At 41.9% G+C, this 14,959-nt stretch overlaps 1 non-coding gene across 1 annotated transcript; it reads left to right on the top strand.

The window, feature by feature from the left end:
* The first annotated feature begins 4,872 nt into the window (after nucleotides 1-4,872).
* Nucleotides 4,873-4,977, top strand: LOC112085977. Its single transcript, XR_002899226.1, has one exon. It is a non-coding gene; the product is annotated as a small nucleolar RNA R71 (small nucleolar RNA).
* Nucleotides 4,978-14,959: the final 9,982 nt, after the last annotated feature.

Raw genomic sequence — 14,959 nt, 5'->3', positions numbered from 1 at the left:
CTCCGACGTTTTTGCACATATCTGCCGATATAAACTAGAGAGAGAATGCATGAGGATTGAAAACAAGGGTTTTGGGTTTAGGGTATGGTACCAGATAAAGATAAACTTGTCATCTAGGACGACAAAGAGTGGTAAAAGTGAGGGTAAAAGATGTCCTAGATGTGTATGTCGATGCCTGCCTAAAATCAATGATGAAAAAATTAGATGTCAATATTAAGGTCAAATAAAATGAGCTAGTATATCCTGTTAGAAAGAATCTCCATGAATAGAAGTCCTCTGGCGGAAATTCATAGTGCAAGTACTCTAGCTACCGCCTAGTCTAGTGCTAACCACAAATGAGCTATCATGCATAGTGTAGAAGCGTGCAGGTCTAAATCATCATAGTTTTGTATCAAACATTCCTGAAAAAATACTTAATGTCGAATAGGTTACATATTAAAATTTAAAAAGTGCTTGAAATTTGAAAGCAAAAGCAAGAAAATGATTAGTACGGATAGACATCCTCCCCCATACTTAAATCACACTGTCCCCAGTGTGAAAAAGTTGGTGAGAAAATGGTGAATAAAAGCGAAATAAAATAAGATAAAAGAAACAAAAATGATGATAGAACCGTGATGGCAGTGAAGTTCTGATCAATCACTCATCCTCCAATGTGTCTGCTGCGAATTGGTGCTGCTCCTGTAGGAAAGTGACAACGCGCTCAAAGCGTCGTCCCTGTCTCTCAACTCTGCGCTCCAGATCAGAATGTGTGTGCGATGATGTAGATGATGAGGTGTGGCCGGTCGAAACAGATGGCTGAAAGTGAGCACGGGCCGCAGCTGCATCGCATTTTGCCTTGGCCACTATGTATTGGCCAATGGTGAATGGTAGAAGAGGTACAAATGGCAGAAACTCACCGGGTTCCGGAGTCCATCGCGGACGTCCTCCGTTACACAATCTCGGGACTGATGCCGAAGGCAAGCAGACTCGGTGCTTCTCGGTGCCAGTACAATACTTGTAACCAAACCTGTCTGGATCGAAAGCAGCACGAGAGATAGTGTGATCGCGAGAGAGATAAAGTAGGTCATACCAGACATCGGGAAGTGGATCATCAGATGAGAAATCGAATCTTACAGCCTGTAGTATCGCTGTAATAGAACTCCCGTAAGCTGGAGTAGCGTCCTCGCAACCATGTAAATCATGCTTCACCTTTACCATGTTCTATGCTATGATCCAGGCAAAGCAGGCAAGTCGTGGGTCATCCATAAATTGCATCTGAAGTGTAATGAGCTCGGTCTTCAAAACACATCCCATGTTGGCTCTAGAGAAAATCGTGTGTGCTAAGAGATTGTGCACAACTCTCACTGCAGGATGAGTAAGAAGGGCTGACTTGGATCTCCCGCTATCACAGACTCCATGACCCATCTCTTTCCACAAGTTAAAATCGGGTTAATCTTCAAGGTAAATGCCATCGGTGTATGGAAGCTTAAGAGCCTCACAAAGTGCAGAAATGGTGAGCGAGTAAGGCTGTCCGCGGATAGAGAATGACAATATGCCATCTGATGCTCTGGGGTTCCTCCTCTTCGTGTGGTGAAGTGTAATAGTTGCTAAGAACTCGCGGACTAACTAAGGATAAGTTGGAAGGTTCAGCTCCATGTAGGGTCTCAGCTTAAGTGCATCAATGTACAAGATTACATCTTCTCTGATTCCAAGCATCTCAAGTGTATGATAATCAATGCAAGGTGTGGGGCTTGATGTTCAGCTTCTTGAAACGTCTTGCATAGTCCACTCTCGGGTTTATCTCCTTGCCAATGTATCGGATCTGTGGTGGCTCGGGAGTTGCTCGCGTTTCTCTTGAGTGCTGGAGCAATCTCATCACATAGTTTCTTCTTCTCGGTCTGGCTTGGTTCAGCATGTACTCTCCTAGAGTAGCATCATCAGGAATGTCCTCAGAGCTGTCACCAGTGCGACGGCTTCTTCGGGATCTGGTTTGTTCCATTTTTCTGCAAGACGAGATGATTCTTGGAAAACGAGTGAATATGGATGCTGATTTTAACACATTAACGATCAGTTATACCTATACTAGTATAAAGAGATTAATTAAAACCATGAGCAAGCAGAATTGACATTGAATCAAAGAAATCGAGTAGTTCATGATTAGATTTGGATTTTTGATGTTCTCAACATAGAAATCTTCTAAAAATCGGTTTTAATGAGCAATTTCCATGTCAAATCTATAGGTTACCTAATACTAATCACTAATTACACAAGACTTAATCAGATTCATCCATTTTGCTGTTCCAAATTCGATTTTTATAAAGCATGTAGAATCCTAATTTCAAAAATCTCAATTCCTCTTAAGCTAGGTGTTAAAATCAATTTTTAGATAACCTAAAAGGAAAATCTATTGTTCTTAAGCTATTTCCACCATCAATAAACCAAGATTTGGGTTTTTTTAAGAAAACCCTATGTTCAAAAATCAATTAAAAATGGCGAGTTTGAGCTTCATACCTTGCTGGAAAGAGAGATTTGATGACAGAATTGAAATCAACTTTGAAAAAGAGTGAGGTTTGGGCCAAGAATCTCTTAAAAAGCTTAAGAATTGAAAAATGTGTTCTATCTCCTAAATCTCCAAGTCTTTTGGAAGAGAAGAGAAAAAGGAGTTTCGATCCAAAAAGTACATTCCCTTTCTTTAAAAAGCGTTTTTGTAGCAAAAATGGAAAATTTCCGGGAATTCATAAGTTTACGGGAACTTACCTTTCTTGTCTTGCATGAAACGGAGGTTTAAAACTTACGGAAAATCTTAACGTGCTTTATCGGGAATGCTCCGGAAATCATCGGGAACTTTGAAAAGCGGCGGAAATCCGCATTCTCATCTCAACGACCAACGGCTGCGGTCAGGAGACGCGCGACCGCGGCGATCATGGGCTCGGCCGCGGTCATATTCACGGTGCCGCGGTCGATGCTCCCTTGGACGCGGGTCGGTTGGTCGCGACCGCGGCCCTTTCTCATGCAGCCTTCGTCCAACTTTCAGCTCTTTGCCGGGCCGAGCAGCTTAAAACCTATCATTTTCTTCTTGGTTTTCCTAATTTTCTGATTTTTTTTGTGTTTTTGTTTTATAAAATATCTGAAACTTAAAAGAAAAAGAAAGCATAAATTGTAAAAAGGAAAAGAAAACTAAAAGAAAGAGTACCTAAATGGGTTACCTCCCATTAAGCGCTTTTGTTTTAAGTCGTTTAGCTCGACGTAGGTATGAAGAATCAGGCTGATTTGAATGGCACTCCACTTGATGTGACCTTATCACTTCCGGTCGCTGGAGGTTTTACTTCTTCTCCTTAAGGAGCTGTCTTCTTTCCTTTACTCTTCTTTCGAACTTTAACATTGTTTAAAACCCTTTTTGTGTTTTCGATCAGCTCCTGGATTTGGTCCTCACTAGTTTCTGTTGCATCTGGTGGAATGATGATCTTGATCTTGCAAAAGCTTTCGGCTTCTCTTTTTTTTTCTCTTTTGGCCAGTTTCCTTTGCTTGGAAAATCATCTAGGATAGTCGGATAAAACCTTCTGCGATCTACATTGAGGAAAACAGCATGCCGGTTTGCGTGATCGATTACTGCTCCTACGGTAGCTAGGAATGGTCTCCTGAAAATGAGTGGCCTCTCCTTGTCTTTATCCATCTCCAGGACATGGAAATCAGCTGGAACAATCTTGTCTCCCACTAGAACTTGTAGATCATGAATCGCCCATTCAATATCTTTTGAGATGAATCTCCAAAGATAACCGTAACCGTCGATGTCCTTAAGGTTTTTATGCCCAATATTTCGGCAAATGTCTTTGACATGATGTTGACATTGGCTCCGGAATCGCACAGGCAGTCTGTGAAACTGATTCCTGAAATGAAACATTGGAAAACAAAACGTCCCGGATCGTCGGCTTTTGTAAGCCTTTGAAACGGTGATCGTTGAGGTACCTTAAATGGTGGCTGCTTGGCATCGATATCCTTGTAAAGTGGTACAAAGATTGGGGCTTCTTCTTTCTTTTTATCTGTTCTGGCCTCTTCTTCGGGCAATGTGGTTATGGCGTTGCAAAACCTCTTAGGGTTATCTTCAACTCTTCCTGGAAGAACTCCACTTTGCCTCTTCATAGAGTCGTCTGTTTGGGCGACTTGCACGTCAAATCAACCTTCACGTTCATGTCTTTAGATGTTTTTTCGTTCGTCATAATGAGCTGTTGGATGGACTGTTCAAGTCTACCAATTTATGAAGCTAGCTGGTTCGTCGTTACTCCTTGCTGTTGTACAAATTGATTGTTAAAACCCGTACCTTGGTAATTATATGGCTGTCGCGATTGATAAGCTCCTGTCCCTCGGAAGTTTCCACCTTGGAACTTGTTTTGGAAAGATTTTTGCTGTGGTGGGTGGTACTGATCTTGAGGATTCTCCACATTTGGATTGCGGTAAGAAAGATTGTTGTAATTTGCATTCCGGAAGTTGTTGTTGAAGCCATTGTTGAAGCGATTTGGGTATGGTGCTTGTGCTCCTACATAATTCACCTCTTCTTCTTGAAAGGCTTGATTAATGTGATTGATATCACTAGGTCCTTCATCTTCTGCGCCATTGTTGGTCTCACAAGCATGGATTAGGCGGTTGTTGCTCTTCAGAAGCTGGCTCATCATGTTCTTCACCTCGTTTATCTCCTTGTTGTCTGTTCCGGTTTGCTTCGTCGAGCGATCGTATTCAGGACAATCATTGCTATTGGCTTGAGCCAAATTTTTGATGAGGGCTCTTCCTTGGGCTATCGTCTTTTGTCCAAAATCTCCATTGCTAGCTGTATCAAGCGAAAGTTTGTATTTTGGTTGCAAACTTCGGTAAAATGTGCTCAGCAGGCTTGATCCAGGAAATCCATGGTGAGGGCAATCACGTTCATACTCCTTACAACGTTCCCAGGCTTCATAGAAAGATTCAGTCGGTCCTTGTTGAAAGCTTGAGATCTTTGTTCTCAACAAGTTCGACCTTGACTTAGTATAGAAGTGATTCAGGAAAGCAGTTGTACACTCTTCCCAATTAGTAATCGATCCTGCAGGCAAAGATTTCAACCAATGGTGAGCTTTGTCTGCTAATGAAAAAGGGAACAACTTACACTTTAAATAGTCTGCTGGAACTTGGTTTGTTCTCATCATGCTGCAGGTTTCTTCAAAGAGCTCGATATGGTCCATTGGGTGTTCAGAAGGAACTCCATGGAATTGGTTTTGTTTCACCAATGAGATGATTTGAGGCTTGACTTCAAACTCATTCCGGTTCAGAAATGGAACTTGAATTGCAGATCAGTTCTGAAAATTTTGAGTAGGTGCATCAAAATCAGCTATGTGATGGTTCCTGGCTTGTCTTCGGTGTTGATTTGCTGGCTGCACAGGGCGGTTAGCGCGCCCATTCAGCTGCATTCCTTGGTGGTCACCATCGGCTGCATTGATGGGTGCATCAAGGTCTTCACGTTCTTCTCTTTCGCGGTTCTGGTGGTTTCTGGAGGAACCTCATCCTCCTCTCCATCTTGTCGAGCATGATAACCTCCTTTGTGATCATTCTCTTCATTTTCTCCATGTTCGGACCCGTCTTGGTCCATATTTAAAGCTCGGTTAATAGGATCTCCAGGCTGGTCGTCGTTGGCCATTCCTTGCGTTCGTCTAAGTATTCGAAGTTTTCTTTCGTGTCTGTCTATCTCGTCTAGAATAAGAATGTTTTCTACAGGTATGCGCCTGGTATTCATGCAATTCAGAGAAAAACAAAAGAAGGGAAAGATAATTCAGCAAAACGTTAAGAAAGAACTAGAGATCAGGTGTCTAGAACAGAAGTTAAAACAAGAAAAATAGCAAAAGGCAGCGAAACAAATCCCCGGCAACGGCGCCAAAAACTTGATGCGTGGCAACTGCGTGTGGGAAAAAGTTTTACCCTTAACAAAAACAAATGAAAGCCGCAAGTGCACATCTAATCAGTTGTAGTATTTAGGGATTGAATCCACAGAGATTTGTGTGCCTGGTATTCTTCTACGGTTTCTAACTTTATGTCTAGACTAGATTGGTTTTAGAGGTTGGTTGTTTTTTACGGATTAAACTAAAACTAAAGAAAGCGAATAAATCTATCCTAGAAAATAAGTAGAAAAATCGAACAGAAAGCAAGTAGAGCAAGCAAAATATCGAACTAAAACAATTGAAATGTGGATCTAAATAAGCAAGTAAAAATCGATTGGTTTGTAAACTATGGCTAAAAACGCTGAGCTTTCGGGAACTCTACAGGTATCATAATCGGTTTTAACACTAGGGTAGATAGATTGGGATTGACGGATATCGATATATAGGGTTCTAGAGCTAGAATACGGCGGTATGACTACGTCACTGTCGTGATCATAACCACCTGTTTCTCGCAACCTTGACCAGTAGGTTTCCACTCTGGCCCTGGAAGGGAGAGAACGCAAGAGCTGCACAAGACTCGTCAATACTCACGATCTCGCCGCAGGTAGGTTTCCACTCCTACGGAAAAATCGCCTGTTTCATTCTAGGGCTGATACTTAATGAAAACTTTCGCAACACACTAACTATCTAGATCAGATACTAGGTGATCAATCAAGCATACATGCAATAAGAACAAGAATAAACAGAGAACAAAGTTGAAATCCCAGATCTATAAATCTAGATGTCTTAATCGATTATGAGAGCCCCTTTCGGGAACCCTAAGCCCAACTCGGGATCTACTCAGACATGGCTGAGGTCGACATCATCATTGGTTTTAATAAAAGTAATCAAAAACAGTAAAGAAAATAGATGAAGAAAGCTTCTCTATTGAAGAACTCGGACTTGAACAATCTTCTACAAAAATCGCATAAAAACGGCTTAAGGAAAATGGTTTCTGTAAAGTATAAAGGGTGGTCTCTAAAAACGACTTAAATGACAAGTATTTATAGTCTTCAATACTCCATGGTCTCTAGGGTTCCGGAATTGAGGCCGAGAATGACTTTGGGCTTCAGAAATATGGGCTTTAGTCGGAGTTAGCCGGCCGCGGTCGGGAATGACGTGACCGCGGGAAATAGGTGGCTGGCCACGGTTGGGAGGCTTGTGACCGCGGGGAATGGGCTGTTGGCCGCGGTCGCGTGACTTGCTGGCCGTCTTCGAGTGGCTCCGGGGCTAATGGAATATCTTGAGATCCAACCATTTGAGGGTGATCAGATGGTTAGAAGGTCTTCGTCTCTCCATGAGAGTTCTGACGGTCTGCATTTATCCAAAAGAGTCTTTTTGTTTCAATTTGTGCCTCTTTATCCCAAATTACCTGAAAAATCTTTTAAAATCCGAAAAAAAAACATAGAAATCCTTTGAAAACCTTTAAAAATGGAGTAAAAACACCTGTAAAAGACATTAAAGTGATCCATAAAAATGGTCAAAATCCGGTGTTATCAGCTCCCCGGATTGCTCATCTTTGCATCACAACGGAACGGCAGAAAAACAGCCGACGTCTATTCCGGAGACGATATATTTTAGGCCACAGCTCAGGTGTTCTGGAAATAGCACTCAAAGATCTCAAATGCTGATGAAGGCCCTGTAAACTGATTCGAGCTGGAAAGGCATCGTCCCACGTAATCTCCAAAACTCATCGATCGGCTCTTGAATGCATGCGAGATAGGTGTGTCTCCGGGTGACGATAGCTCTCTACATACTGCTCCGAATTCAATGATTCTAACTGTTCTAGGATCTTGACTTTATCATCTCCAACTTTGATTAAGATCCCGTTAACTGATTCGGACCAGAAGATTTCCCGGATTTGCAATCTTTGACGTGTGCGGGTTAAAATGGATTTTAGCCGAGAAATGCTTCCCGCGGTAAGGAAAAAATCTGAGAAATGTGTGCCGCTGTAAGCTTTTTAGCCGATAAAAATTCACCGTGTCGGCATAAAACTTCAATCTATAGAATTTTCACGCGGTACTAATTTTTAGCTGATAAAAACCACCCGATGGCATTTTTAGCTGATAAGCTGATCCAGCCGGTACATGCTTTTGCCGAGAAATTCCTTCAAGCGGGTTTCACCATTTTTAACTCTATCTTCACCATTTCAACTCCTGATCACACCTCTTGAACTCCAAATAGCCTCCTAAGCACCTGATAAAGACTCCAAACCATACAAAACTCTTTGGGACTTAATGTAGACCCTAAAACCTAATTTGATGTCTAAAGACCTAAAATGAATGAGAAAACACATGATTTGGACTCTAAAATGAAGCCTAAATGATGCAAATTATAGACATATCAACTCCCCCACACTTGTCCTTTGCTTTTCCTCAAGCAAAAAGAGCAAATGAGAGAAAGAGGTTGGATGCAACGGCAGTTCATATTCCTTATGGGAGAGAGATACAATCGCAAAGAGACTCAGATTCCAAGTTGCCAATTCCTAGTGCAATGCCAGAGTCTACTTTGATTTTCAAAATTCAACAAACGATCTCCACAAACTCTTCTTATCACACGACTCTTTGACATTCATTAAGCGTTTACCAAGTGAATCTAGTGATGCAAGTTCAAGTGAGAAATGTTTGGTTAAGGGTGAGGCTATGAAGGATCTCATTCAAATGCAAATGCACAGGCAAGGTTCAAAGCAATCAAGGATCTCTCTATGAACGATCAGAGCTTCGGCAGAATGCTAAAGGTAAAGAGCAATGGGCGCATACAAAGGCAAGTCTCGGCTCACTTCCCTTACCCAAAGACACTCTGACTCACACTCTCTCAAAATGAACCTCACAACTTTCATTCACTCATTTTCATCTCTCAAAAAGGATTTTCTTTTTTTGGAACTCTCAGCTTGGGATCTTCTTTTCACACTTAGCACTTTCTTCACAACTTTGGACGTCTAACCTCTCGCTTTTCTTTTTAAACACTTGAGCCATTTTGGATTCTTTTCTTTTCTTTTCACTCAGAGGTTAGACACTTTCTTTTTAGACACTTAGAGCTTTTCTTTCTTTTCAAAAACACAAGATCCAAGACCGAATTCTTTTTCTTTTCAAAAACCCTCATTCCCCATGCTCTCATTTTGACACACTCATTCTTTTCTCTCAAAGATGAATTCTCCCAAAAATCACTCCAGAATACCTCTCCTTCTTACTCATTCACAGCCTAGACCTAATAGTTCCTTGACGTTGGAACTAAACACTCTTCTAGACTTGCTCTTGTCGCTCTAAACCTAACACGTTCTGCTAAGCTCCGATCCAAGGCGGCCTCAAATTTCACACACAAAATTAGGCTCGAAATAATGATTGGTACAAGGTGAGGAACTGATCCAAAGGTGGAATCAGCTATTTGAGCTAAGGAAAAGAGCGGCAAAACAGGTTCTAGCTCAAATATGTGTAAATGTAACCACATAACTCACTCAAACTATGCATCAAGAGATATTTACAAGTCATGTTCAGAGGTTCTCACTTATTAGAGCCGAGTTCAATTTCAAGTTTGCTTCTCAGATTCAAATCGTTTCAAGTCTAGCATGCAACAAGGAACCAACAGACATGGAAATCAAGTACTCAAAGCGGTGGTCTCTCAAGGAAAAGCCTATCATTGCTCCCATGCATTGATGCAATCCTACATGATGCAACTAGACTCGATCCTAAAATTTAAAATGCAACTAGAATGAACATTTTTTGTGAAAATTTTGTGATTTTTCGTATGCACTAAACTATATGAGACTCAAAATGCAAAAGGTCAAATAAGAACACAGAAAACAAGATTAGAGGACACAAAGCTCCTCCCCCACACTTAAATAACACAGTCCCCTGTGTTATAAAAGCGTTTGAGAGAAGGAAAAACAAAACAAGACTAATGCTAGATAGATGATATAGACAGAATGCATATTTACAAGGGTTTTAAGTTTTTACCTCAGTCTTTGAGGTCTGATCCCACGTAGTACGAGGGATTTGAGGTTGAACAGGATTGTGTAGGCTCCCTTGGTGGACTTCTCTCCGATGAATCAGGCTGAAACGCCGTGGCCGGATCGATCCAGTCCTCTTTGCCTGGTGGAAACTCGGGATTACGTGCATTTGAGCTCTCACTGACTTCTTCTTGTGTGACCGGTGCAGTTGAGGTTGACGAGTTTTTATCAGGTGATGAAGGCGCCGTGAGCTGCCTTACTTTCTTCTTAAGCTGCCAGTCCACCAGCTTGTGAATCGTCTTATCTTGCCACTTGCACCATTTTTGAAGACCATTAACCCTTGAGTACAGCTTCCTCGTGTGATACTCAGGCTCGCCCCAAACATAAGGGTCAAAGAGATATCGGCTTGCTCCCATTCTTCTTTCAAAGACTCTAGGTTCCTCATTCTCACATCCATCAGCTTTGGCTTCGTTCTGAGGCCTACTAGACTCGGCCTTCTCTTCTTTCATGCTCTTGCGCAATGGTGGATCGATGATTGTATAGCTGATCCTTATGCAAGTAGAATGAGATATTGCGTCTTTCTTGTAACGTTGTGAGGGCTCGGGTAGGCAAAAGAACTTGCGTGTCATCTCTGTGTAGCAGCGTGAAGTTATAAGCCCACCTGTTCCTGACCTTGCCTTCGAAGAAACCACTCTTGCTTAAGTATTGTTCATCAATGAGGCTCGGCTTGGCTTTGGTATCTGGGAATACAAACCCTCTTGCTCTCAAGATATTTGTCACCACCCAACCGTTCTGAAGCCGCCTGGTACCTCTCTTCTTTCGGTCACACCACACACTGTGCCTGTAAGTGAGCAACTGAATTGCAAAGAACGCGCCTAGAGAAGGTACATGTATCGGACCTTCAAACTTTTTCTTGTTCTTGGTGTGAGAGATGAGTGGCTTTAGGCCAAGACCTAGCATTTCTAGCTTGTTCAGGTGGATGACCCCAGGGTTGTAGGTTGAGAAGAACATGCATGCCAAGACTCGGTTGGCGTATCTGATCGCCGGGTTTCTGATGCAGCTTGTCTTGCTCTTGCCTCCAACATACGGTCAAAGGCGATGGTCTCCCAAAGTGCAGCGATCTATTCTTTTGGGTAAACAAACTTCTCCAGGGAACTCTCATTCCTTACAAATCCAAAAATCTCATATAGCTCTTTGAAATTAACTTTTTAGCTGATCCCATCCATTTCAAACTCAATGTGACCGAAACCTCTCCCATGTAAGCGCTTGGGATCTCTTTTGGGGTACATGAACACCTCCAGAGTGGCCAGGAACTGCTGATTTATCCCTTCATAAGCAACATCACTCATCTCGAAGAACGATGCCAAGCCCATGTTTTGAAAGATGAGCGTAACATCATCAAGTATCTCAAGCTTCCTCAGCAACTCAATATCAGGGAACCGACCCTAAGCCATTCTCACTGTGTTAAATTGGTCCAATTATTCCCTAGTGGTTGGAAAATGCTCTCCTTCAGGCTCGGCTTTTGGCTCTCTCTTTGTTCCATCAACACACTCGGCCTCATGCTCAGGTGTAGATTCTTTTTCAACCACGGCCCCAACTTCTTCCTCATTAGGTTCCAAAGCCACTTGCTTTCCTTTCCTTCTTGGCTCAGGCACAGGTGCAAGGGTCAGCTCGCTGTTCTTTGCATGCTTTGCAGCTGGCTCGCCCTCGGCTCATTTGGTGCTTGCTGAGGATTTCTTGCTTGTTCCTCCAGTTCGGCTTTCCTCTAAACTTCTTTCCCTTGGGCCAAAACGGCTGTTCACTCAGTCATCTGCAAGAGAAAACCTTAAAGAAAGAGTGAGTACCAAGTATCGCGATAGGCTTAAGTGCTAGAGAATGAGCAAGAACAAAATTTTCTCAAAAAGAATGGTTTAATGGTTTCTCAGGCTCAAAGTGATCAAGAAACGAGTCAGTTCAATTGCTAAATACAAAGAAAAGCAAACAACTCAGCCGAGAAACCCATTTCACCATTAAAGACGATTTAAAGCACAATTTCTCATGAATTTTAGAAACTCAAGAACAAACGATTTTCAGTGAAAGAACCGGTTTTTCATTGGCTATCCTGATGGAATTTCTGAAATTGTTTCCAAGGTTTTTAACAGCTTAAAAGAATCGATTCCACATTTTACAAATAATAACGCTCGCAAACAATAACATTTTAAAATGCAAATACCTTTGGGAATACAGGATTCAATCTCAGTAAAATGCGTATGCAGCATAGACAACACTCTAATGAGTTCAAAGCACAATTTAATTTAATTTTTTTCCCCTACTTACTAAATAAATAAACGAGAAAAAATTCCTTTTTCTCCTCTACTATTGGCGCAAAAGGCAGCTTACAGGCTGGTCGGGTTATGTCACCGGATATAGTCGGTCAAAAAGGCACGTGCATCGTTGTGCAGTTGGATTTCTGTGTTTGGCGTTTCTTTTGGTAGTTTGACATGTGTCCATACACGTCCATTATTTTATGTCCCCTCCCAGTCACCAGTCAGTTTTTTGTTTTTTAACGTGAATCATTCACGAGATACGAAGCGGCATATATATATATATATATATATATATATATTTTAACTCAATAGCAACAAACGAAATTGTCGGCTGAGTCTCGAATAAGAGCGCGTGAGTGCTAACGCCTTTGTTATACCGATTTTTAAAATACTAAATAAAATCTAAATACTACTAATAACTTTCTTAAAGCTCGCAAACAATAATAGAAAAAAGTGAGTTTTTTAAAATGCAAATACCTTTGGGAACACAGGATTCAAGCTCAGTGAGATGCATATGCAGGATAGACAACACTCTAATGAGTTCATAGCACTTGAAATCATGCAAAACTAATGAGAAACAAGAGAGTCATGTGCGTGAAATGCAGAGAAAAGAGTGAAGAAGGCAAAATCTGCGTTTTGGCTCGGTATGGAGGCAGGTATGCGCTGGAGTCTCCTTTCCAGCTGGCGTTTGGACTGTTGTGGCACTGGTCCCTCCTTCTCCAAAGACTCCAGCCGTTGACCGCGCTCAAAATTGCGTTGACCGTGCGTTTGAAACCATTTTGCCGCGCATAGCCTCCAAATGACCGCGGTGTGGATAAGACGAGGGTCGTACGGTCTTGACTCATTCTTCTTGTGTTAACACGAGCAGCCTCGGTGTGTTCCACCCCAAGGTTACCAGACCGAGGGTTTAGAGCTCATGCCTACACAGAAATTTTCGTGGCCCTCAAGTCTTTTTCATTGACCGCTTAAACCTTCTTCTCCACCACGAGGGCATCATGTCGAGGGCACCTGTTTTGACACAGAACACTTGGTCCCTGGGGGATAAGTGACTTGGCCTCGGTGTAAACAGGTCGCGGCCTCAGGTCGAGTTTTTAACCATTTTTTTTTAAACATGGATCTTCGGTATGTTAATACCGAGGTGTTTACACCGGGGTTCTTCCCCCACACTTAGTCATTTCAAAATCTCTTTCTTTTCACCACACAGCCCCGGTGTTAACAAGACGAGGAGTTTAGCCGAATTTCTCAAGTATTCACAAGGTAAAAGGTGACCAAGGCATGATTATGCTGAAGGTCGATACCGAGGCTATAAAAAACTCCTGTCTTAAAACATAGGGCCGCGTCTTTCTTGCATTTATTCTGCCAAGATTCGTACTTAGGAAACTGCTTATACCTGAAACACTTAACAAACCCTTCAAAAAGCTTCAAATAAAAAGGAAAAGAAAGATCAAAATGAAATATATACAAGGATAAGCTTGGGGTGTCTCCCAAGAGCACTTTGTATAACGTCTCTAAGTTTGACTTTACTTAACTTTTCAGGCAGTTTCGGACTCAAGAAGAGGAACTGAGGTAAGCTCCCTCTCTTGTTTCAGATACCAAGTAATGTTTTATCCTTTGACCGTTCACAACAAAACCGTGACCATCTTTTCCCTCTAAGACAACGGCTCCATATGGTCTCACTTCAAGAACTCTAAACGGTCCGGACCACCTTGACTTTAGCTTTCCAGGGAATAGCTTAAGTCTTGAGTTGAACAACAGCACTTGGTCCCCTTCTTTGAATTCTCTCTTGTGTATCTTCTTGTCATGGAGCGCCTTTGTCTTTTCCTTGTAGATTTTAGAGCTCTCAAAAGCGTCTAAACGAATCTCCTCAAGTTCATGAAGCTGTAGAACTCTCTTCTCCTGAGCCGTCTTGATGTCAAAATTCAATAGCTTCACTGCCCACAAAGCTTTGTACTCTAACTCAACCGGTAAATGACAGCTTTTCCCATATAACAAGTTAAACGGTGAGGCTCCAATGGGGGTCTTGTAAGCGGTTGTGTAAGCCCACAAAGCATCATCAAGTTTTTTGATCCAATTTTTCCTAGATGAGCTCACAGTTCTCTCCAATCAAGGCTACGCATTCAAAATGGCTCTTTCAGGGTGAGGTTCTTAGTGTTTAGGGTTACCTTTTTCTGGAGAGACAAGACATTATCCAAAACAGCAAGAGAGGGTGGAGCTGTTGATATCCACAATTTCCATTCACATTCTTCTTGCCTTAATATTCTTGATCTCCTTTCTTCGGGTTCTCCTCATGACTCCCCCAGACTTAGATTTTTGTCCATGTTTTAAAACCAATGACCCACCAATGAATACTTGTAGCCTTTGCTTCAAATAATTTTGGCTATCCTGATATGTTCATAATTTGCATCATTTCGGTTGTATATTTCATTCCAAATCATGTTATTTTTCATGCATAATAGGTCCTTTGGTGTTGTTTTAGGACTTAGGAGTTGCATTAGGTCCCAATGAGTCTTTGCATGTTTGGAGTGTTTATCAGGTGTATTTTGAGCTATTTGGGGTTGAAAAGGTGAAACCAGGAAGAGAAACGGTGATCAGAGCTTGAAAAATGGTAAAAATGGGTTTTTGGAGGTTCTCGACGATTTTCACGTACCACAGGAAGCTTTTCTCAGCGTTTTTCATGTACCGCGGGTGAACCTCTCGGCCAAAACACGTACTGCTGTTCAAGTTTCTCGGCCAAAAATTCCGGGTGCAGATATAACTCCGAAATCGCGTCACTGGAAGATCTTGCCATC

This window comes from Eutrema salsugineum, unplaced genomic scaffold (genome assembly GCF_000478725.1).
Source record: "Eutrema salsugineum unplaced genomic scaffold, Eutsalg1_0 scaffold_26, whole genome shotgun sequence".
NCBI lineage: Eukaryota > Viridiplantae > Streptophyta > Magnoliopsida > Brassicales > Brassicaceae > Eutrema > Eutrema salsugineum.
The sequence above is the reverse complement of the archived record's forward strand: the minus strand, read 5'-3'. Positions and strand labels throughout refer to the sequence as shown.